Source organism: Silurus aristotelis, assembly GCF_946808225.1.
Source record: "Silurus aristotelis genome assembly, chromosome: 23".
Lineage (NCBI taxonomy): Eukaryota > Metazoa > Chordata > Actinopteri > Siluriformes > Siluridae > Silurus > Silurus aristotelis.
In genome coordinates, this window is record NC_139596.1 from 2,726,258 (window position 1) to 2,750,098 (window position 23,841).

The 23,841-nt window shown below is 40.2% G+C and overlaps 2 protein-coding genes across 5 annotated transcripts in view; one reads left to right on the forward strand and one right to left on the reverse strand.

The window, feature by feature from the left end:
- Positions 1-5,582, reverse strand: part of unc5db (unc-5 netrin receptor Db) — a 249,279-nt gene extending 243,697 nt beyond the window's left edge. For 2 of the 4 annotated variants that reach the window (XM_083526367.1, XM_083526366.1), the window contains exon 1: positions 5,353-5,582. The gene's annotated coding sequence lies outside the window, so the exon portion shown is untranslated. The remainder of the gene's footprint in view (positions 1-5,352) is intronic. The other 2 variants (XM_083526365.1, XM_083526364.1) reach the window with 1 other exon arrangement.
- A 1,546-nt stretch (positions 5,583-7,128) lies between these two features.
- The window catches only part of pxmp2 (peroxisomal membrane protein 2), a 109,038-nt gene continuing 92,325 nt past the window's right edge, over positions 7,129-23,841 (forward strand). The window contains exon 1 of the mRNA XM_083526458.1: positions 7,129-7,138. The gene's annotated coding sequence lies outside the window, so the exon portion shown is untranslated. The remainder of the gene's footprint in view (positions 7,139-23,841) is intronic.

Consider the following 23,841-nt stretch of genomic DNA (forward strand, 5'->3'; position numbering starts at 1 on the left):
TAACTGTACAGAAAAAGAAAGACAAACTGACAATACACAAAGAATGAAAGAAATTCGACTGTCAATACTTTTGGCTCCACCCTGTAGATATACTACAGAAATACAGTACAAAGCAGAACCCAGTTAATTACTCAGGGGGAGGAAACGCCAGCGTATTCGTATCACCCCTGCAGCAGAGCCTGAAACACACAATTGGATTCAAAACATATTGTAGAACTTGAGGAATCCACATTTGGCTCTTCAAAGTTTGAATCTTTCAGCCAAAGTGCAAAGTTCAAAGGATCCACCTTTCACCTGAGCCAGATGGATTACTTTTTCTCTTTTTCTTACAAAAGGTAATTACTATAATCATCTAGGTGTGGAATACTGCGTTATTAATGGATAGAGCTTCGGTGTTCAGTGGGTTGTGGTTAGGGCTGCGCCCACCGAGCAGCCCCACGGGCAACGTGGGAGGAATCGCTGGAATGCTGCCGACTGCTTTTGGGCATCCTAAAACCTGTCACCGACCACATTAACAGAGTCGCCGAACAGGCCAGTTGGCACCAAGTCACTTAGTCGAGACAAGGGTGGCCAAGGACTGGCTGATAGCCCTAGACATCTTCTACATCTAGCTCCCACAGCAGTTCAGCCTGATAGGCCTGCATCATGGCCAATGCCTGCAAACAGCCTGCGGATTAACCCGCTGAGGCATAGGCCTTGCCCACCAGCTCCGGGGTGCTTCTCAGGGGCTTGGTGGGCAGGGCAGGGGCTTTAAGAGACGACGCATCACCCGGGGAGAGATAGCTAGCAAGCTTCTCTTCAATCCAGAGCATCACCCCATAACCACACTCTCTTAGTCCAACTATATTTGATTATAGTGACACCTGAGGACTGAAGAGGCGGGAAGCAAGCCTCGGCAAAAGGGCAGTGACTAGGGTTGCATTAAGCGCTCGTCAAGCTTTTTAGGCGGGCGAGCTATCTGCTGATTGGCCAGCCAGGCAGGCAACGGCACGGGTCTAATACCTTAAGAAGCTCCTGGAAAAGGACTGAGGGGTAGTCTCAGGGGGTTCGCAGACCTCCAGCCCCCCTCCTCGTTAGAGAAAGAGAGGTGGAGCTGAGGTCCACTTGCGAGCCCCAGGTCCTTGTACGCCACTGCTTAGGCAAAAACAGGGCTAGAACCACAAGGACCGGGAACACCCTCCTCAAAGTGTGCTCTCCGTGAGCGGAGCGTTCGCATTGTCATGCAAGCTCAATCAGCACAGTCGGCTTCCTCAAGGACCGACCTAGCATGCTCCGCCCCCAGACAGGCGACATATAGCTTGTGCGTATCCCCCCCTGATATAAGCAGGGGCAAGGAGTAACACAGGGACGAAAGCAATGCTTAGTTTTTGCAAATGCAGGGCTACGTATAGCAGTGCTGGTTTCACTCCATGTACTCCTGGTCGTGATGTCAACGTTAACCCCTAACCCCCAGAGAATGGCTGCTCATGTTGTAAAGTAAGAACCAGAAAAGAAAGTAGACATTAGAGCTGCTTGACTTGGCTAAAAAAAGAAAATAATAATAATAATAATAAAAAAACAGCTTTTGCAAGATGAACGAAAAGGCAGCGAAGTGCTTTTACATCTCCACACTGGAGCAAAACAAATGCTAGCGTACTATGGCTGACCTTTTTTCTTTAACCGTAAACAGTTAAAGCTGTGAAAGCACAACGCTAAGAGTCAGAAAATTCCACCTTCACATCATGAACGCAGAATTCACGCAACCTTTCTAGATCAATTTTCAGCCCTCTTACTCCAGGAGTTCCGGCTTGGAAAGGTCACTTTCGCTACTATTGCATGTTTATTATTGGGATCTTTTACCTGCATAGACATACTTTCTGGACAGTCGTGTTTCTAGAGCTGATCCTGGTGTGATCGAGGTTTCAGTGTTGCATTTTAACATTCTAACTGTGTTTAGACTGTAACAGTTTTCCTCCAGAGCAAAGTCTTTAGGAGTAAGAAAGGATACAATGACTGTAAACATGTAGCGACAGAAAGAAAGAAAGAAAGAAAGAAAGAAAGAAAGAAAGAAAGAAAGAAAGAAAGAAAGAAAGAAAGACATTACACAACATTAAATGTACCACTAAACAGATAAAAAAATTACATGATGTCTTAAATTTTCAATATTTGGCAAATTTTATTGAAAAAAAGTATTGGGACACCTGACTTTTCCAGCCCATGTGTGCTTGGAGATACCTAGGCCTCCTCACCTCACCTACATCATTACCAGACTTTACCAACACCCTTGTGTTTTAATAAATCTCCACAAAATCCAGTGGAACATCTTCCCAGAAGAGTGGAGGTCATAAGGGCAAAAGGGGACTCCATGTGGAAGTGTGTTTAAAAAAATTATCTAATGCTTAAGTGTCCAAAAACCTTTGTCCATATATATTCTATCAAAGGTTCCCCAAAGAGCATCTGATAAAGAGTGTGAAATTATCTTTCAGGACAGAAGCTTCATTGATCCCGAGAATAATTTCAGGACATTCGTCTTCATTAAGAGGTTGCCGCCGAAGTAATCATTTCGTTGTTTACGCTACGAAGAAAGAAAAAAAACGCTGAGTAAACACACAGAGCGCTAAAAGTGACAAACAGACGCTTTACCACAGCATCCAAAAGCTTCTCTCGGCCCGAGCGAAGGGAAGATAAATTGTCCATCAGCGGTGCCGTGCAGAGGGTCGGCCATTTTTTATACCCGCCCTACTCGAAAGTCTTCCTTCGGTGCAATTTGTCAGAGTTCGTTTCGGCTGAAGTGAAATGGAAGTTTGGAGGGAATCATAAACAGATGGGTAAAGGGTGGGGGGGATAAAAAAAAAAAAAAAAAGAAAAAAAATGTGGAAGAGCATCCTGATTCGACAGAATTCAAGCTAAGAATGAACAAAACTCTGTGAAAAATAAATAATGAAATAAATAAAAATAAAGCCGAGTGTATTTTCGCCACGAGTGTCCCTGAAAAACTCACTAGCGACAATCAGTCTCAAGGACCTAATTGTGTATTTTACGGAAGCGGGTCATCCATCACGCTACAACCCACAGCCACTCGATCTTCTGCCGTTCTGTTTTTCTAACGCTGTAATTACAAACGGGTTTTTTTTTTAAAAGGACAACAACCTGTAATATCTCGAATCTTTGTATCATTAACGTAGAATGTATTCGCTTATAAAGCTTGAATATTAATGCTTGTTTAGATGCATGGGATGTACAACTATAGGATACAGGCTTATCATTAGACAGGCCGTGCCCATTTTGAAATAAATTAGTGCCAAAATATGTTGACCATCACTCTAACACTTTATAGACAAACTTTTCCAGCCGTATTTTGTAGTTCCCAGTTTGTACTATAAACCAAAACCTGTTCTAGGTCGATTAATATTAGAATACTTTATTGATCCTACAGGGAATTTGTGAAATCTTTAAATATCCCAGCAATTGAATGGCAAAGGAAGCAAGGGTCAGCCATGTTAGCATGCCCCTGAAGTACAGAGGGTTAAGGGCCTTGCTCAAGGGCCCAAGAATAGTAGCTTGGTGATACTAGGGCTTGAACCCCTGACTTTTCAATCAGTAACCCAGAGGCTTAACCACTGAGCTACCCCCTCTCTCATATGGGTTGAAAGCAGAGGTGGATAATAAAAAAGGATATTTTCTGAAGTACAAGTTTCCGGTTTAAAAATCTAAATCTTAAAAGTGGCCAATTTAAAAATGAGTTGATAAAATTTAGTTATTTTTTTCTAACTAAAAAGGGGGTGGGGTGGAGGATTCTAGCATAGCTCAAAAAGAAATCTCAGACTAATTGTTTTTAATTGAAGAAACACCTTTACAAGTGCAACAACAACAACAACAACTGCTGTTATGTCATTTATGATGATCGTAATTGTAAAGGCAGATTCAGAATTCAGACAGTGAGCGCATACATTAAACGCATTAAACAGCTCCGGAGACCTTTGATTCGACGCTGCATTCTCAACAAGAGTGTGTGATTAGTGATAAAGTAATGCTCAAATCTAATGCAACATCAGATCTTCTTTAAAATAGCATACTTTCTATTCAATTCATAGGACCCTTAAAGAATGGCACTGGTAATAGAGTTAGTTTAAATGTGCATTGACAGTGCTAACCAACATCAACAACATCATTGATGCAGTGCAACTATACGACTTTGTAATAATCTTCTTTATCTAATTTAGATAAAGTTATGTAATCTAAAGATAAAAGTATTAACTGACCTCAACATCTTCAGCTCTTTAACTGCCAGTTCAGTCACTTTTGGCAAACAAAGCTCACACTGCATAATAAAGGTGTTGCTTTTTTTTTTCCCATTTGAAGTCAAAGTGGTTGCCTAACTTTGGCCAGTGGTTTAATTAATAAGAATTCAATGGCATTCTGCTTTCAGCTGGGTTGGCATTACTGGTGACCGTTTTTATCTTTCTTTCTTGTGAGTTTGGAGCCCAAACAATCAATCGAGTCGGTAGTTTCCGCGACATGATTTTTTTCCCCCTTGCATTTATTTGTATTTATTAAATTCATATACTTATTAACAGATATGATTTAACATATCGTTAAGTACAATACATTGTTTAATTTTACAAACTACTTTAAGTAGACAGCTGCACCATTGTAGCTAAACAATACAGGCTACCTTGTAGCTAAATGTCGAGAGGTTGTAGCTCAGTAGTTAAGGCATTGGACTTTGGATCAGAAGGTCACAAGTACAAATCCTGCCACTGCTGGGCCCTTGAGCAAGGCCCTCAACCCTCCCCTGCTCAGTTTTAAGTCACTCTGGATAAGGGTGTCTGCCAAATGGCATAAATGTTCAAAAGAGTTACCAATTACCGTAGGGTAATTTTTATATCCTATACCCTCTGGTGCCATTTGCTCAATTTATATAATATAAAATAACTAGAAATTGCAGAAAAAAAACTTCATTTCGAATGTTTATTTGCATCCTATCACCTTTCCTTACACCTGAGTGTATCCTTAGAGCAGAAAAATACCTGAATAACCCTCAACACCTGACTCTATGAAGGCGAAGCTGAAAATAAGCATGGCTTCTAAGCAACAAAATATGCACATGCACAAATGATGGCATCTACACCCACTGTACTATTTTGCTTTAAAAGTAAAAAAAAAATATTAAAAGTTCTGTATGCATACATGCTGACAGCAGCCCAAACTAAAAAAAAAAAAGCAAAGCCAGTTAGATTACTCACTCAATAATGTGCTTCAATTGCATTCAAAGGCTTTACAAGACATCTGTTGGCAAACTAGGTAGGTTTTTCTGTATAAAAAAAAAACAATTAGCCAATATTAAGCTAGCTGTGGTATTTTAGCACTTACCGGACGGTGTAAGACGGGTTTGAGAAACACAACTAATAAGGATTTGCCAGTCGTTTAGCACTGAGACAAAACTGATGGCATTGGAGAGGCCTGAAACATCCATAAAATCCAGATATGGGCAAGGAGACCAGAAATAGAACATCCTTTCAGGCCACAGAATTGAGAAATACAAATACAAGGAACACCTGGGACCACTAATGAAATGGTTGAGTAACTTACAAACCTACAGAACCTACAGCCTTCAGGGTGGAGCAATGACTAATCCAGGAAGTTACTGCTAGAGGTTCCTGTTGAGGATGGAGAAAATAAACCAGAAGGACCATGAAGCCTAATCTCTTTTCCATTGTTCTTATTAGCTTTATGTTTACTATTTAAAGGCATTTTCATTAGCAGCATTTGGCAGACACTTCAATCCAAGCTCAAGGTCCCAACACTGGTAGCTTGATGAAGCTGGAATTCAAATCATGCTCGAAGTCCAACATTGAAACCACTGAGCCACCACTTCACTGACAAATCTTGCCCAGTTTGCCCTGTGGCCCCACAAACTGTCCTGACTTCTAAATGACCTGATCAATCTAATCTATTGGATTTGGGAAGTGGAGGCTCAGTGGTTCAGGCTCCAGTCAATTGATCTGAAAGACCTTTAAATCCATGTCCACAATAACACGTTTTCTTTTAAAAACGCAGATTGTCTCTTTGTTTTGGCCTTCTGTCCACACTGAGACAGCATCTTCAGGCAACTAAAAGCGTAGCTGTTTGAAAACACGTTAATAAAGTGAATGCTAAGTGGATACATTTAAAAACGCCATTTTTACTTTGCAGTATGGACTGTATAAACGGAGGCTTTCGAAAACTATAATGTGATGGTGCCTTCCCTACACATTTGAGCCCGAAAGTAAATAAACAGCATGCGAAAATTACGCGGGGTCGAAGCATCTTATATTTTACTCAGTACAGGGGACGTGAGCATTTTTTTTGACGTTTCAGCGTGGATAAACTACGTTTGGGAAATGATTAAAAACGAAAGTTTGGATGTGGAGAGTTTTTAGACAGAAAACAGCTTTATCTGGAGTAGTGGAGATGTAGCCTAAAAAGGCTCAGTTGTATCCTTTATTAATTGTAAGTGTCCTCCTATATTCTTTCCTAAATCAAGCCGTCCAGTAATTGCCTTTACATTTCCGAAATCACAGCCCAAAACAATGAATTTAAGTAAATGAATTTTAGTCCCCATTTGCTGTAAGAATAATCTCCACTCTTCTGGGAAGATGTTCTATTAGATTTGGAAGTGTGCTTGTTCCAAAAGATTGGTGTTCATTCAGCCCCAAATGAAGTCAGGTACTGATGTAGGTGATATGAGAAGGCATGTGGTGCAGTCAGTGTTCCAATTTACCCTAAAAAGTGAGGTCAGAGCTCTATAGCAGGCCGCTCAAAATCTTCCACACACTTCCAACCCACGGAAGGCATATCTTCATGGAGCAAATTTGTGGGAAGAAAAATCAAGTGCCCCAGTACATTTGTCTGTTACTGCAGTTTTATACAAACTTGTATAAACTTTTTATTCAAACTTGTTGGTCATGTCTTATGGTCATGCCCTTCCACAGTAACCACACCCTTCTGTGAACATCCTCAAACCCCCCCTCCGGAGTTGTCAGTGTGCACCTGAGCCATCGTATTGATTTCAGTCTGGGGCAAGCAGGTTAATTAAATGTGAATTGTAATCCCGAAACAAAATATTGAGCATGGCGGATCAGGAAGAGAGGAGTCACTCGGTTAGACGTTAAAACAGCAATCGATACAGCGTGACTGGGGAATATCAGATCGGATTGAGAGCGATCGGCAAGATTAAAGAGCTGAATTTGAGATTCAGACGCCGCTTTTGAGCATCAGTAATGAGGTTCGGCAGGTCACAAATTGTTCCCGGCCGCAAGCACGGAGTTCTCTCGAGGTACATTTCGCCAAAGGCCATAATACTAGAAGCAAGCATATGTGCAGCGCAGCTGGCAATTTAAAAGTATAAACAGGTTGTTTTGAGTATGAATGTCATATCACTCTCAGGTTAGTTCAAAGAACGACTGAAGACGCCTTGTTTTTCTTTTTCTTGTAGCACAATTGCAGTTTTGGTAAGCTGTCGTCAAGCAAGAAATAGCTAAACTTTTCTGGATTCCGGAGAAGTGGGAGCCAAGGCCATGCACAAGCATTTGTACAGAGGACAAGTGTAGATATACTTGGCTGATTGAATGAGGTCTTCGGTGAACCTTGTGGACATGCCCTTTCTTTAGGAACTTTCTGGTGCTTTGGAGCATTTCTTAATGGTTCTGTCTCAAAGCTCTTGGCAAAAAAGTTTAAAAAGGCTATATTGGGGTTCAGGAGAAAAGAATCCATAAAACCCAGGGAAAGAACAATGTAAGGACAAACTACAACCATTGACAAGGAAGGCTGAACTTGCTTTCTAAGGGTGTGAAACGTGATGGCATTGTACTACCGTGAAGAAGAGCCACTGATTATTGGAATTGAGGGGACTCGGTTAAGTGTACCTCACACGGATACCTCCTGGTTGGCTGCAGGTTTAGCTGTATATTACATTGGATGGAGAACTGTATGAACATGCAATGTCATTGACATGCCTTGTACTGCAGTTCTGATAAAATCCAAACTTTGTACAACTTACAAGAATCTCTTGTTTCTTGGTATAGCGTGTATAATGGATATCCCAATGGATGGAAAACTCAGAGCATATGCAGGAACCACCAGAGTGGCTGTATCTGACAGCTGGCTTTTGGACATCTGGGGAGATGGCAGGAGGAGGTGGAATCTCTGGCTGGGGATGGTAAAGTCTGGGCTGATATTGTCAGCCGGTTAGCACTGCAAGCCTCACCGGGAGAAGAGGAAGGCAAATGAGATAGGATAAACTATTTATTCATTCATTCATTCATTTTCTCCCGCTTATCCATAATTCGGGTCGCGGGGGCAGCAGTCTAAGCAGGCCCCCGCCTTCGACTGCTGCCCAATCCCCACAGCACCGTCCCTTACGGTCCCTCCTGCAGGTGGTGAGCCCACGGGAAGGCGGCCCCACGTCACGGACCTTGATATTTCCCTCGTAAGGGACCCCCCAAGCATAGAGGGTTAAGGGTCTTGCTCAAGGGCCCAAGAGTGGCAGCTTGGCAATACCGGGGCTTGAACCCCAGACCTTCCGATCGGCAACCCAGCGCCTTAACCGCTGGAGCCTCCACTCCTATATTTTTAACTATATTTTTTTAAAGGTATCTACTAAACGCATATTAAAGAACTACATTGCAAGTTTGGGTAAAGGAAACACCTCACACCACAAAGGGACCTCCGGGTTAATACATAGAAAGGTCCATCCAGTCTGTGCAAAGAGAAGCAAACATCAAGCTAACAGGAGGACTTTGGAAACTCTGTCAAAAATAATTGCAAAATGGGAAAACACTTCATCCAATAAAGCAAACTCCATGGTGACAGACAAAGTCATATTGGAAGAGACAAAACAAATCACTGTGACTGCTTCGAGTACAATAATAGAATCCTTTTGCTTTATCTGTCATCTATAAAGGAGGTTCCAAAAAAAACAGCCCTTGTTCTTAAATAAAACTGCAACAATTTTTCACTATGAAAAACCGAACACATGTTTAATGAAATTAATAAACTGGATGCAAGAGTTTATGCAAGGCCACATCGAGGATTAGCATAGTCATGTACTAAGGGTTGAGTTCAGCGCTATAACCACTCAAGGCCAGTCTTTCAACCCATGTCCAGCATTTCATCATGGACCTGGCATTGTGCTCAAGGGCATTGCCATTCTAAAATTATAGAGGAACATCTTCCCAGAAGCATGGATGTTATTATTACAGCAAATGGGGACTAAATTTAGAATGGGATGTTCAGAAAGCATGTACTAATCTAATTCACAGATGTCCATATAGTCAATACACTAGTTGAATTCCAAATTTGCAAAGTATACAATAACTTTTTTTCTTTGTATACGATCTGAAGCCTGCTTGTATTGCGAATGCCTTTTTGATACGTGTTTTGTTTCATGTTCTTGATGTTCTCAAGCCCAGCCTAGCGTTTCCTCTTTGTAAATCACCTTTTTACACATTAAATCTGCCTTGCGATTTGGATTAGTTTGTTCTACTACCATTAAGTACTGAGGTCTCTGCATTTGGATTTGTCCATGCCCTCCTTAGAAAATATTTATTTGTGTAATTCTTACACAATTCTGCGATAAAAGACTTCAGAACTAGTTTGGGAAGTGTATTAAGGTTAAAACCTCCGTTGGAAGAAGTGACACTCATACTACATCCTACATACTACATAAAGCTGGGAGGCAGGACTGTGTGCAGGTGCATATAACTCGCTCGGAAAGCTCAACCGGAAACAGATGGACACCACGGAATCCAGGATCCAGTTTTTAAATGAAAACATCACAATCTGGAAGTCCTGCTTGATGGAAAAACACAGCTGTGCTCATGTTTTTTTTTTATTTCAACCAAGGGCCAGGTTTCTTGAGTCATAATGCAGAACTAGAAATTAGGAAGCTGCTCTGATTTGTTACAAATATCATATAAGCGGCCACTTCAGCGGACAAAAGGGACGAAGTAACGGCTCGTTGATAAGCGCGAAAGGGATTTTGTAGTATCGCGACATGATTTAATGAGAACGGTCTGGTAGACATAAAGGACATGATTACACAATAACAGGGCTTGGGAGTTCATATTGGAAGCATTTGTGTAGAAGATAATTGCAATTAATGCGAGCAGCTACTTCAAATGGTCGAACGTTCTTTTGATCATTCGCAGTGCCGCGTCCACTGCATATTAATGTCTCGATGCAGGGAGTAGAGCAATAATAAACAATGAACCAATATCTGGAGTTTTGACATTGTGAAAAATGTACTGTATATGTAGCCAAAAACGACTCCCGAGACACATTTTAAAAATTGAATTTTACATATATGTTTTACTCATATCATATCTGTATTTGGTACTAAAAGTTAGCTTTCAAACTAATATTTTCCCTTAGTTATTAATGTAGCCTAATTATTTTTTTTATTTACCCACTAACCAACAAAATGGTACATTCCACATTAAGTAAACAAATTAATCTTTTTTTTAATAGCAATGAATATGATTAAAGGTCCTTATGATAGTAGTTATGCTCTTTTAATAGGCTATATATCTTTTGAAAAGTAATGCGTATCTGTCTGTACGGTGTAAAACAAAAATAATAAACTAATTTAGCATTAAGAGGCATAATAAATTCATTTAAAGTTTGGGGACCCCCTGATAAATGTCAATTTGAATGAAGGAATTGACAGAACAGAATCAACTTTTTAAATTGTTTTTTATTTTACATACAGATAATAATGAAAATGTCTCAGTTTTAATACCTGGGTTCTAAACAATCAGACATTACCTTAAAATGGATGGATGGATGGATGGATGGATGGATGAGGCAGCCTCTATTCACAGAAGATCTGTGGTTTGTTCTCCCATATGTTATTTTACTGCAAGTGCCTAATACTTTTTCACACACACACATACACATTTTATATATAAAGGAAAATTGTGGTTGTTGTGGTATTGTGGAAATAAAGTAATAGTCAGGGACATTTACACACACTTGTCAAAGTGACCATAGTGAACTCCTAAAGGTCAAAGCAAAGTAAAGCATATCTGCTGTCGGCTCAGCTGTCTCTGCTGACCATGTTCTTGAAAAGAGATGAGGAGGATTCTGGGAAACTGTCGTTCTCAGCCAAAACAATCCCGCTGCGTACCTTCAAAGAAGTTTCTTTCTTTTCCTCCCACCTCCTACTTTGTTCAAGAAGAATCTGGCGAACAAAGTCTTCAAAAACCCGAAAATGTACACGTAAACTTCGGGAGATCGTTACGGGGCCCGAGCCATGCATACGCATAATCGATAACGTGATTAATACACAGAATGCAGAGTTGGAAATTTAGGCAATAAATTACTCCCCTGCCTCTCATTAACGGCTCGGGCTTCTCCTGGACAAAAAAAATCCAGTGTAGAAAAAACTGTGTGAATTGATTTCCAAAAATTCTTTGAAATAATGAAGAGGGAAAAATTTGAACTCTGCAGCTGCGTTACTGGTTCAGGTATTTAACCCTTACTCAAACACGCTCAGCCTATCTAACTAAGACATTACTCCGTGACGTGAAGGATGACCGGCAGCACTCGCCACAGCGATTTGCAATAAGTCAGCATTGGTATCTCCATTAAAGATACCAAAATGGAAAAAAATATGATGCTCTGAATACAATATGGTAGAGAGTTTTGGTACTTTTATTTCTTTGTTTCAGACAGACAGCAAATTATCAATTGACTTAACTGACAAAACAAAGGCTTTTGTAGTGCAAAGAACATGCAGCTCTACCTCTGCCAGGTTAATCTGTATTTTACTTGACTCTCAGGACACGCCTCAGTCTCTGTAACTGGGAAAAAATCAATCTATGAGTCACAAATTATTGGTCATTTTCTAAATGATAAAAATATAAAGCATCGAATAATAATTATATATAAATTAATTTGTTTTTATTTATTTATGCAAATATGTTAAAAAACGATGCATTTGGCAAAACAAATGTCAACTTGTATCCGATGCACACTTTTTTAAAATCGTGCATTACGTTCAGTTTTATGTCGATGCTCCGATGCAAATCTATGAATCCTACTATCCCTAGATTTCAGACACTAAAAAGACATAGCCGGAGAAACAAATTCCCTGCGTTTTCGTTCAATTGCTACCAACAAGCCAAGGCTTCTGAGGCAACATCATTGAGTTGGAATGTCGCCTCACAGAGCGTATAATTCCCCCCAAAAGTCTGCCCTATGGAGCAATTTTATATAGCGAAAGAAGAAATCTAGGCCATAGATGAAGGAGACGGAAAATTTTCGAAACAGACCGAGTCGCAACTACAAAGGCAGTGACTCATATTATTTCTGAACTTGAAGGGCAAATTTTTCAAGTATAAAGGGGGTAGGATTACTCACAGGCCAAGCCATAAAGATATTTATAAAGACATAAAAGCATTAATTAGAGCAAGAAAAAAATTAAAAACTGCCTAAAGAAACGTTTTCTTCAGACGGCTAACAGAAAATCTTTGGTTTGTGTATATAGTCAAAACACAAGATACACCTGACAATAGGATTGGTATGAATTCTTTTTTAAACTATACCACATGGAGTTCTCATTTGCTGTAAAAAAGTTTAATGGTGATTCAACCACAAGGGTGTTAGTGGAGTACTGATGTAAGAGGCCTGGGGTTGCCATTCCAATTCATCCAAAGGTCTTCAATTGGGTTGAGGTCAAAGTTCTATTGTGGTCCAGTCAGGATCGCCACACCATGTAAAGCATATCTTTATGGAGCTGGCTTGGGCACAAGGGTATAGTCATGGTGAAAGAGGTTCAGGTTTTTTAGTTTAAGTAATGGGAAAATCTCATGCTGCCAAATGCATCCAAACACATTCTATACAATTGTTTGCATCCGAATTTATGGTAACAGTTGGCGGAAGAACCACAGAAGGCTAAAAAAAATCCGGTGTCCATAAATGTGTGTGTTTCTATATATACACACACTGAATGTTGACGGCATCATTAGAAATAGGCAAACTGCGCTCACTGTCTGGTCACGTTCCATTTTGCTCCCTGCAATCAGTCACTCGCTGCTCCTATGCTAAATGTGCTCCAGGCTATAGCATTAACCATCACACAGCTGCAGTCTGATGCCCTTTCTGTGCCCTTTCATGTTGCTAAATAAGCTGTCACCGTTGTTTTTTTTTTTCATTTTGCAGCAACAAAAATCAACAGCATGTTGCCCGGAATGCTAACAGTACACGTTCTTAGCTTTCATAAGGAGAGCAAATCGTTCAAACTGGTTGGAATGGGGGGGGGGGGGGGGTAGAAGATGTATGATGACAATGGGATGGCGTTGTTAAACTATCCGAGTCGCCGTGCCAACCCGAACACATTTTTGTTTATCGGTCTAATTAACCTATCTTGTGCAAGGCACTGTCTCTAAATCACCCCCCATCTGTTTGCTGGAGGAAAGTGCCATCCTGGGCTCCTCTGCCCCCTCCCACCTCCCCCATCTGCAGCGACATGTCAGCCATCACTCTGATTCATGAACATGCCTGTGTTGCTCCTCCACTGCCGCCACTAGCATATTAGCCTCGCTAGTCTTGAACTAAAAATCTTCACAATATGCTAATTCATTAGCATGACAGCTCTCATTATTTGTCACGCCGCCTTCTCCGTGCCCGACACCTCATGCTCTGGTGATTCCGTGAAACAAAAATCTGTCACAGTTAACGTCAAGTCACCTGGGTCACTGGATTTTACACTTATTTCCTCTTCTGGTTACATCACACCGGAAAAGGACAAGCTCATTATTTTCTCACTTTTGTTTAGAATGAGAAGAAACTTTTGGCCCAGTAATGGGACCACTGGGGTGTATGACAAATGGTCTTCAGCTCCACTTTCTGTCCTGACTGGTCCAAAGTTCAAGTTGCCCGAAGCTAATATTATACAAAGCAGTCCTGTAAAGCTGCAGCTCAAACTATATTTCTTAATAAATTATTCTTGCTGGTAGACAGCGAAAGGTCCATTACAGTATCTTAGCATTCATCAGTGGACATTTATTAATCCTGAGCAGAGGGGGCAGCAGATCTGGAGAGGATTGAGGGGCGAGGAATTTGACCGCAAGAATTCAACATCGATGGGACGCCAGCCTGCATCCATTGACACACCATTTTTTTTTATTGCACTTATATGTAACCTAGTATTGTCAATCCACCTATGGGTATATCTTTGGAGGAACCTGGAGGAAACCTACACTGACAAAAACCCAATGAGAGGGAGGGCAGTGGAGTGGTGCGGTTGCAGGAAGAAGAGGTGGTGAAGGTGGATGAGTTTAGGTACCTGGGGTCAACAGTGCAAAGTAATAAACAGTCTCTAACACACTCTTTTTTTACTATGCACTGTTGACCCCAGGTACCGAGTGAAGAAAAGAGTGCAGGCAGGGTGAAGTGAGTGGAGAAAAGTGGCAGGAGTGATTTGTGATAGAAGAGTATCTGCAAGAGTGAAAGGGAAAGTTTATAGGACTGTAATGAGACCTGTGATGTTGTATGGTTTAGAGACAGTGGCACCGAGTAAAAGACAGGAGGTGGAGCTGGAGGTAGCAGAGCTGAAGATGTTGAAGATTTCATTGGAAGTGATGATGATGGACAGGAAAAGAAACAAGTTTATTAGAGGGACAGCGCATGTAGGATGTTTTGGGGACAAAGTGAGAGAGGTCTGATTGAGATGGTTTGGGCAAGTGCAGAGGAAGGACATGGGGTACATCGGTAGGAGAATGCTGAGGATGGAGCCACCAGGAAGGAGGAAAAGAGAAAGACCAATGATTAGGTTTATGGATGTGGTGAAGGAAGACATGCAGGTAGTTTTGTAGTATGTTTGATAGAGGCAGATGTAGGGGACAGATTAGTATGAAGACGCATGATCCGCTGTGGTGACCCCTAATGGGAGCAGCCGAAAGATGAAGAAGTAGGAATACAGCAAAATTCCAGTAAAGGAATGTGTGTGAAAATGTGAATCAGCTTCTGATGGAACTTTGGACCAGTCCTGCCCACAGTTCTTCTTCTTTTTAACCATTTAGTTTATTAAATTATATAAACCTTTTAAACCATGAAAATAAAATGTATGGACAAATGTATTGTGGCAACTGACTTTTCAAGATATATGTGGCTCTTTCCAAAACTGTTACCATACAGTTGTATAGGATTGTTTTGTATGTGGTAAAATAAACTTTTCCCTTCACTCGAACTACAAGACCAAAATCGGTTCCAGGAAAGAATGCTCTTAAACACAAAGCCAGCTTCATGAGTATATGGTTTCCATAGTTTGAGAGTGTGTGGAAGATCTTGAGTGGCCTGCTCTAGGGCTCTGACTTTAACCCTATAGAAAAACATTTGGAAGAATTGGACCACTGAGTACACCACAAGCCTCTTTACTTCACCTATATCAGTAGCTGAATTTACTTGTGGCAGAATGAGCAAAGAATTTATTGGAACATCTTCCCAGAAGACTGACAGTTATTCCAACAGCAAATGGGGACTCAATATGGAATGGGATGTACCGTGTCATCCAATCTAACAAATGAACTACTGTAGCTAAAACTGCTAAAGAATGCTGTTAATGCTCAATGGGTCAGGACTGTTTTGGAAGCAAAAGGGGACCAACACAATCATAAAGTTATGCAAAGTCGATGTACATCTCTGAATATTCTTACATTAATGACCGTAGCCTTTGTTCGCCTCACCCATGTGAAAATGAAAAACCCAGCAACTGTTGGGTCCTACAGTCCCCATTGTGCATCTTTCCGTGGATCCCCCGAAGATCCCACCCATTTTTTTTCTAAACACACAGGCCTGTGAATCCATGGGTCAAAGTTCACGTCGGCGTGAAGTAAAAATTGCATCTTCCACGTCCCACATCCTTTCCCCTTTCAGCGAATAGGTCTTTCTGCCAGGCAAATTTTCACTGCATATGGTCCCGACCAGAAAGCAGGGAAAGCAGAGCGTTTAAACCGTAGGTGTTGACACCATTGCAAACAGGCTGTATATCATGCATATGGATGAAAACAAATGGACCTTGTGGAAAAGATTTAAATTGCCTTTGTGGGTATTTACTATTTGATGACTAAATTAGCGAAACGGTCCTGGTTTATGAATTAAAGATTTGAGTGCTCTGTAGACATGTGAATTTTTTCCGTACTCCAATAGCATTCATAAAGAGCTCTGGTCTCTATGTAGTATATGTGTAAAACGCCATATCATATTAGCATGGTGCAAAATGAGGAAATGCAAAGCACAACAAGAACCTGGATCATTGAGGGCAACAAACAACCATAAAAAACAATGTTAGGCAAAAGCTGCAAGTTGTGATATATACTATACAGACAAAAGTATTGGAACAGTTGACTTTTCCAGCCATATGTGCTTTGTTTCCTCAAACTGTTACCACAAACAATTGTATAATACCCTTTTGGAAGTGCTAGAATGAAATTTTACCTTCACTTGAACTAGCAGACCTTTTCCGACATAAGAATGCCCCTGTCCCCAAAGTTACCCCTTTATGAATATATAGTTTACATGGGTTTGGGAGCCCTGGCCTTAACTTCTATTGAACAAAATTGGGATAAATTGGAATGCTGAGTGCAATTAAAACATTACCTACATCAGTACCGGACTTAACTTTAGGCTAAATGAGCACAAATGTCCACAAAATCCAGTGGAACATCTTTCCAGAAGAGTGGAGGTTATTCTAACAGCAAATGGGGGACTCAATGTGGAATAAAATGTGGAAAGGAAACCTGGACTCAACGTTGAACTACAAAGTGCATATGAATCTTAAGGTGTTTGCAAACTCCTGCCCATTCATTTCTACCAACATGACTGCCAATTAGACTTTATTCAAGTTTTCTCATCCTAGGACTGAGCTCTCCAATCAGCAATCCAAATCTTTAACTGATGCCATGCCACACTGTACAAATGCAACCCATTAGATAACTACAGTGCAGGCTAAGCCCTATCAAAACACACACCACTGTGTATTTTATAAGCCCTGGTCTGAAATGCCATTAGCTGCCATCAGTGTCACAACTGTGTGTCACGCAGGCCAATTATCCAGGCTGAGCCTAACTGGACACAAAAGGACATCCTGTAATGCTAGGATACGTCTTAAAAGAAAGAACCAGCAGAACTCAAATACAGTGTGTGTGGACATATTGTATTTATTAGTTCTTTTAAAAAGGGGGGAAGGGGAGCACAAATCAAGATATGGATAACTGGATAGATGTATTATTGATCCTGTAAAGGAAATAGCCTTGTTAGGGTAGCCAAAGAGGGCAGAGCACAAATAAGGAGCAGCAGGAACATTCCAACCCAGCAGGATTAAAAATAATAAATAAATAAAGGAGTGCAGATCGAACATATACTGTTTCCTGTTCGACTGATCAAGAAGACCATCCACTTGGACTGAAGACTTGACAAGAATGCAACTGAAGGCCATTATTTACTTGTCCACAACAGCACAACTTACATACACTATATGGACAAAGATTTCTGGGTACCTGATTATTATTCCTCTACCTATGATTTTCTGGGAAGATGTTCCACTAGATGTTGGAGTGTGCTTGGGGAGATATATGCTCATTCAGCCACAAGGGTATTAGTAAAATCAGGTACATTTAAGGTATTTGACAGACACCCTTATCTAGAGCGACTTATCTCAGCTCAACAATTGAGGGTTAAGGAACTTGCTCAAGGATCCATCAATTGGCAGATTAGTGGTGTTGGGATGTAGGTACTGATCTAGGTGAGGTAAGGAGGCCTAGGGTTCAGTCAGCATTCCAATTATTGAGGAGTCGTTCATGAACGATTCGTCCTTTTTAAACAAGTCCTCTCGAAGGTCCTCTCTTTTGGTCCGTGTCTTGACATTATTGTTACAATAGTTATGGAAGTCACGTGAAAAAAAAACCAAACAACACAGACCGGAATTTAAGTTAAGATTTGTTCATATTGCTGGGTCACTAAAATGATCCCATATTCCCAAGGGTAGAGGTTCGAGCTCAAGACCAAGCCACTTTTACACACTTCCAACCCATGGAAAGCATATCTTCATGTAGCTGGCTTTGTGGCACAGGGGCAATGGCGTGCCATGAAACATACATTAACAATAAACAGACAAATACTATATGTCTTTATTTAACACCTAAAAATTGTAATCAAACAGATTTGTTATAAGTAAAATATGGCGAATATATTGTAATTGGAAGACGGTAACCGTCAAGGCCCAGCCAGCCAATCAGAAAGCGTCTCAGCATGCCTTAATGTGGCTGTTCTTCTCGGAAGTACAAACACGGCAGTGATTTTCACTCAGCATGCAGGGGCATAAGGTGTTTTTTTTTTTTTTTTCCCTATTTTTTTCTCATCCCTCCTGCCCCGCTGTGAATCTCAGCACAAAACTGAAAAAACAAGAGGTTAAATATATGTATCCTGGCTTCATTTCAATCTAGGATTATGGGTCAGAATAACCTGAGAATAACATGTTTTGTTTTGTTTGTTTGTCGTACCACCCTAATGAACTCAAGAATATAACTTTTTTGTATATCCAATGGCAAGACTGAGTGTCAATTTGCTATAGGAATAAGTTCCATTCTTCTAGGAAGGTTTCAGTAGATTTTGGAGTGTGCTTTTGGAGATTTACCACAAGGGTGTAAAGTCAAGTACTTATGTAGGTGAGGTGAGGAGGCCTCAGGAGCAGTCAGCATTCCAATTCATCCCAATAGGGTTGAGGTCAGAGCTCTAATGCAGGCCACCAAGATCTCCTACACACCTCCAACCCATGTAAAGCATATCTTCATGGGGCATTCAAGGGAAAAGTTTAGGGAAAATCTCATGCTAGTGCCTCCAAAGACATCCTATACAATTGTAGGTGTCCAAGTTTGTGCCGTGTGTAACGTTTAACACGCATGAAAATCCCAATTTGCATATCATTTCGAATCTTTTCCTGGTGTCACAAGTCGAGCAGTTATTGTTTGTAAAGTCCACTTTGCAAAACTCACACAAATTAGCGCTCATTATTTTGTTGTTTTTTTCCCGGAGACTGTTTGGGTAGCCGGTAATCGCTGTGCCGGTTTGTTTCCGAAGCAACTTTTCTACCTAAGAGTGCGAATGGCAGCTTTGTCTAATTGCGGCAGATTCCTTCTGGCACCTGATTAATATGGATGAGAACACGAGCGGGACGATTTGCGAAAATGAAAGCAGTTTACGAGTGCATCGAGCGAGCAACATCTGTGCGGGCGAGTACGCGAAATCTGTCACCGCAGCACATTTGTTGATTTCGGCTTCTGGATTGAGGGGGCGGAGAAAGTGTTTATGTGTATTTGTGTGTGGTATGGATTTTAGGAGCTGCAGAGTCTGTATATCTGACCTTCAACAAAAAAAAAAAAATAAGTTTTACTGCCCCCTGTGTGTGTGTTTTCATACACACAAAATCAACAGGCCTCAAGGACTCGAATTCAAACCCATCTGCTCAAAACTGCCGTGTGCATCTGTGTGTATGGGCGAGAAGCCGGAATGTGTAACAATACGCTGCGAGGTCGCTATACCTGCCACGTTATAGCGTTTTAAAGAAGCTAAGATGTGGAATTCTGAAAAACATCAGCTTAATAATACGTGGTGGAAAGCAAAGAGTGCTCCGGTGTGGTGCTTTTTAACATTTTAGAATCGAGTTGTAACAAAAGCTTCGATGTGCCAAAATCAATAATCCGTAGGATGTGCTGTTGTTATATAACAAATTTGTACTATGACATGCTGACAAAATTCATACTATATGCAATCCTAGTTTAAAACTGGAGCCTCGAAGTACTCGCATCCTTTAAACCTAAAAGAGAAATCCGGGAATTGTGGTATATAGTAGCGGTCCCCAACCTTTTTTGCACCACGGACCGGATTATTGGCGGACAATATTTCCACGGACCACCGGCATAAAAACTGGTATTTTCGAAATATAATAATAATTGTAAATCCACTGTGTTGTTGTTTGTTCATTTTGCTTGCTTGGGGGTTTGAATTTAGCAGTAATGTATTATGTGTTAGCAGCCGGAGCCCCTTTAAGAAGGTAGCGGATGGAGGTAAGTCATGTGACCGAGGCATCATGACAAACATCAAGAGTGAGTCATAGACAGATGTGGCCGAGAGAATCAGGTCATTTTCCAAAATAAAACCGTTCGGATTCAGATAATAAATAAAACGGAAATATTGTAACTTATGTATTCTTTCTGTGCGGCCTGGTACCAATTGACCAGGGGTTGGGGACCACTGGAATATATCATCTAGTCTTCTGCAAGCTTTTGATAATAGAATACATGTTATATTTGAATTGTTCAACTGGGATGAATGGGTCCCAACCCAGGGACCATGCAGGATAAATATTGCCAAATACTTTGGAGGAACATTTGGATTCGGTTTGTTTGGTTGGCATGACATTCTCCCTTCACATAAACTATGAGACCCAAACCTGTTCCAGCATGACAATACCCTTGGGCACAAAGCCACCTCCATGAAGATATGCTTTTCATTTGTTGGAAATGTGTGCAAGATCTTAAAAGTGTTTAGCGTTAGAGCTCAAACCTTATTGAACAGCTTTTTTCTGCATGAATGTGAATGCTGATTGCATCAGTACCTAAATTTTGTGGCTGAATCTCACCATAATCTTTACAGGCACCCTCCAAAATCCAGTGAAACATCTTCCCAGAAGAATAGAGAGTGAGCATCTTTTAGCTGTTATTGTGGAAGTACATATCAAGCTAGATTCCTTAACTGAGAAAAGTAGCTTATAGACATTTTTTTCCCCACTATTTCAACACAAATCCACACTATTTCAAGAAAAATATCCACCGACCAAAGATCGCCGTGGCTCCCAAATATTTTGAGCGATTCTGTTGCCTTTGTAATCTCCTTCCTGTGTCCTTTAGCCTTGAGCTAGATACCAACAGGAGTTAGACTCCCAGCATCATATTTCTGCTTTTTTTCTTTCTCTCGCTGTCTCGTTTCTCCATCCTGTGCTGTTTTCCAAATCCATGCTGACCAGCGCCTGGAAATAAAAACACATACAAAGTAAAAAAAAGCCACACACACACTCACACACACCTACAAGTACTTTATAGCTCTGAACAAATGATTATCCCATTTGGAAAAGGTTCCTGAAAGCGGACGCTTCAAGGAGAAGTGATTATTTCTACATAATGAGAACGTTCATTATCATTCCATTACTTACTCCTTCTCCCGGAATAAATGTTTTACTAAATAAAACAGCACAACCTTGTGGTGTACTGTTTATATTTAGGCCTTTATTTACTCTATATGGACAAGGTATAGGACTTTCCCCCGCCATATGTGGCAAAATGTTCCCACAAAGTTGGAGGCACCCCAGGCCTCCTCACCGTAACCTACCTGGAAATCGGTACCTGATTTTGTGGAATGTAACACAAATCTCCACAGGGACACTCCAAAATCTAGTGGAACATCTACCCAGGAGCGTGAAGGTTACTAAAGCACATACAACATTTTGCATTCAGTTCTAAGAAAAATATTTCTGTATATGAATTTTTAGATAATAAAATGATTACTGGGGTGAACAATAATTGTATAATAACCAATTTTATTTGTTATATTTCATTTTTCAATTCGTGTTTATTATTCACACTTAAATATAGTTTTTGTGTTGGTTTTGGGTTTTTTTTTGGGGGGGGGGTTCAATGCAATGCGATAATTTTTTTTTATTTCAATGGTTATTATTTCTAAATATTCTCCTTATTTAGCACACACACAATAAGTTTCTTTTTGCATGTTAGTTGTGCATGCAAATAGTTTTCTTGGAACTCATAAATAGAATTGCAGGATGTAAGACATTGAAGCGTACCTGCACATTTCTCTAATTGCGATCAAACATGGAGGAGCAAAAAAATAGGAAAAAAAAAACAACATTTAACCAATAATATCAACTCATGCCATATGAAGCAATTTAATTCCTAATGCAAATCCTCATTCCATGATTTCAGTTCGATGGATTATAGGGATCCAAAAGCAACATTCAGTCAGCCCTTGAGCAACCTGATGTTACTGCATCCCAATGAAATTTAGAGACTTGAGATATCTTTTTAACCAGAAAGCAGAATATGTGGAACACTAGCTCCCTCTACTGTTTTACAGCAATTTGCAGACCAACACCCCAGAAACCCCTAGAGCAGTACACTATATTTCAGGCACAGTTATCACCTTCAACTTGGTTGTTTTTGGGGAAAAACCCTCTGAGAACTCACTAGGGCTCCATCAGAACATAACAGGAGCCACTTATTTTAGTGGACACCCTTAATTAAATACTGAGATTTGAAGTACACTATTTGGTCAAAAGTTGGTGGTCGTCTGACCATCGCATTCCACATTTAGTCCCTATTTGCTGTTACAGTAACCTAGTGGACCATTGACTGGTTGTTCTTCCATGCACCACTTTTGGTAAAAACCACTGCATATATTGAACACTATTCAAAACCTGCTGGCTTAGAGATACTTAGTCATCTAGCCATTATAATTTCCCCTTCAGTCGTTCAAATCCTAGCACTTGCTCATTTTTCCTGTTTCTGACATGTCTACTTGGTAACATATTAAATGGCGGACCGCAGGTTTGTTTAGTCTCCGCCGTGCACTGTTGTCAATTATTATTATTATTGTTATGATTATTATTAAACTCGAAAACATACACAACAGCGGCAGGTGTATACAAAAGAAACTAGAGTTAGCGCAGTGTCACTGTGGCTACTCGCTCTGTACTGGAAATACGATTTGTTTTGCACATTCGCCAACATTAGCGATATGGATTCTTCAGCGCTTGTTTCAAAAATTTCTCTTAAAATCCTGACAATTCCACACACACTTATATACACATATCTGTCATCTGTATTAACCAAATGGGGTCCAACAAATGTAAACTATTTAATACTTTTATTTAATTAATTTCATTTGTGCCAATTTAAACAATTACTCAATTTAATCAATAGAATTTTATTATTAGGTGTATTGCATTAATTTAATTGAGTCTATTTTATTTTCAATAATTGTATTTTTTTATATAAAATATTATTTTATAAATTATTTAACCAAACAGGCATTTTATTTTAAATTGTTTAAAAAATGTAAACTGTTGATGTTGACAAATGTTTTATTTATATATATATATATATATATATATATATATATATATATATATATATATATATATATATATATATATATATATATATATAAGCAATTTCATATATTGCCCACTGTCCTTATGGAATACCATTCCCATGAATGACTTGGTCTCCAACAATGTTCAGGTAGACGGTCAAAATCCCAACCACATATGAATGCCTACGATTTCCCGGCAGAACATTCCCCAGATAATTCCACTGCCTCCACAGGTTGTCTCCATTGTAGGAGATTACTGTTTTCAGCAAGTAGATTTTCTTCTGGATTGAACCTCATGGAGAATCCTTTGTTCACCACATACATCAATGAATCTCGGCTGCTCACTGGTTCATCTCCCTTGATACCTAACATTTGATAGGTTTGAACACCCCACAAGACCTGTTGCTTTGGAGAAGCTCTAACACTGTAATCCAGCCCTTATAATTCGTCAGTCCCTCAGATCCTTACTCTTGCCCATTTTTCCTGCTTTCAACACAACAAACTGACTGGTCACTTGCTGTCTCATATCTTCTCCAGCTTCACATCGTACTGGTTCTGATTGGTTCGAATTCAGGTCCTCAATTTCTGTTGATTTTTTTTTACGTGCGTAAAAGAAAACACAAAAACACATATACAAACGCAGCTCCTACAAAATCCATT